We start from the raw sequence: 2,241 nt of genomic DNA on the forward strand, positions 1-2,241 counted from the left end.
CCAAATATTTTTGGGCCGAAGCTGTAAACACTGCATGCTATATTTTAAATGGAGTCCTAGTAAGACCCTTACTCACCAAAACTTCTTATGAGTTATGGAATAACAAAAAACCCAATGTCTCATATTTTAAAGTCTTTGGGTGTAAGTGTTTTATCTTGAATGAAAAGGATAACTTAGGAAAATTCGATGCTAAATCTGATGAAGGAATCTTTCTTGGTTATTCTTCGGTTTCTAAAGCTTTTCGCATCTTCAATAAAAGAACCTTAATTATTGAAGAATCCATCCATGTTGTTTTCAATGAGATTTCAGAAATTAAGAAAAATGATCTTGATGATGATGTTAATTTTGATTCCTTGAATTTAAACGAAACCCCGTCTCCAACTAGCAACTTGGTTGCATCCACTTCCAAAACATCCTTACCCAAGGATTGGAAGTATATAGATGCTCATCCTAAGGAGCTAATCCTAGGAGACACATCAAAGGGGGTTCAAACACGATCTTCTTTTAAAAACTTTTGTGCCAACGCCGCTTTTCTCTCCCAAATTAAACCCAAATGTGTTGATGAAGCCATGAAAGATGATTCATGGATTATCGCAATGCAAGATGAATTAAATCAATTTGAGAGAAATGAGGTGTGGACGCTTGTTCCTAGGCCAAATGACCATTTAGTAATTGGTACTAAATGGGTCTTTAGAAACAAGCAAGATGAGAATGGTATCGTGGTTAGAAACAAGGCTAGATTAGTGGCCAAAGGTTTCAACCAAGAAGAAGGTATCGATTACGAAGAAACCTTCGCACCTGTGGCTCGATTGGAAGCCATAAGGATGCTCCTTGCCTACGCTAGTTGCAATAATTTTAAGTTATTTCAAATGGATGTTAAAAGCGCTTTTCTAAATGGTTTCATTTCCGAAGAAGTTTATGTTGAACAACCTCCTGGATTTGAAAATAATGGCTACCCTAATCATGTGTTTAGATTAACTAAAGCTCTCTATGGTTTAAAACAAGCCCCAAGGGCTTGGTATGAGAGACTTAGCTCTTTTCTCATTGAAAATAATTTCATAAAAGGCAAGGTTGATACTACATTGTTTATCAAGAATTTTGAAAATAATTTTCTCATTGTTCAGATTTATGTTGATGATATTATCTTTGGTTCTACAAATGAATCTCTTTGTGAATCCTTTGCGAAAACTATGAGTCATGAATTCGAAATGAGTCTAATGGGAGAGTTAACATTCTTCTTAGGCCTACAAATCAAACAACTAAGCAATGGCATCTTTATTAGTCAAACCAAATATGCTGTGAGTTTGCTAAAGAAGTTCAAAATGAATAATTCAAAAGCCATTGACACTCCTATGAGCACCTCCACTAAGTTAGAAATTGATGAGAATGGAGAAAGCTTCGATCAAAAAACCTATAGGGGTATGATAGGAAGTTTACTTTACCTCACTGCCACCAGACCAGACATCATGTTCAGTGTAGGACTTTGTGCTAGATTTCAATCAGACCCTAAGATATCTCATCTCAAAGCAGTCAAAAGAATACTCAGATATCTTAATGGAACTACCAATCTAGGATTATGGTACCCAAAATCAGAAAATTTTGAATTAACAGCTTATGCTGATGCGGACTTCGCTGGCTGTAAACTAGACAGAAAAAGCACATCAGGATCATGTCAATTTTTAGGACATGCCCTTGTATCCTGGTCATCTAAGAAACAAAACTCGGTTGCCCTATCAACAACCGAAGCTGAATACATTGCAGCAAGTGCATGCTGTGCACAAGTTGTATGGATGAAAAACACTTTAGAAGATTACAAAGTGAATCTTAAAGATATTCCCATTAAATGTGATAACACGAGTGCAATATGCTTAACTAAAAATCCTATACAACACTCAAGAACAAAACACATTGATATTAGACATCACTTTATACGAGATCATGTCACTAATCATGATGTAACCATAGAGTTTATTGATACCAAACATCAACTGGCTGATATCTTCACAAAACCCCTATGTGAAGAACAATTTGATTACATAAGAAGAGAATTAGGAATGTTGATGTATCCGAATACTTAAACTAGTTAAAATTATTTTTCGGATGTTATTACTATTACATGCCTTGACAACGCTTGATCAAATAACATGTTGCAAATTATGTGACAAATATTTTTAACCAAATGCATGTAAGAAGTTCATTTTTCGGTTTGTATGCTAAAAATGGGATGTTCCTGTACACTCT

Source organism: Musa acuminata, chromosome BXJ2-9 (assembly GCF_036884655.1).
Source record: "Musa acuminata AAA Group cultivar baxijiao chromosome BXJ2-9, Cavendish_Baxijiao_AAA, whole genome shotgun sequence".
Classification (NCBI taxonomy): Eukaryota; Viridiplantae; Streptophyta; class Magnoliopsida; order Zingiberales; family Musaceae; genus Musa; species Musa acuminata.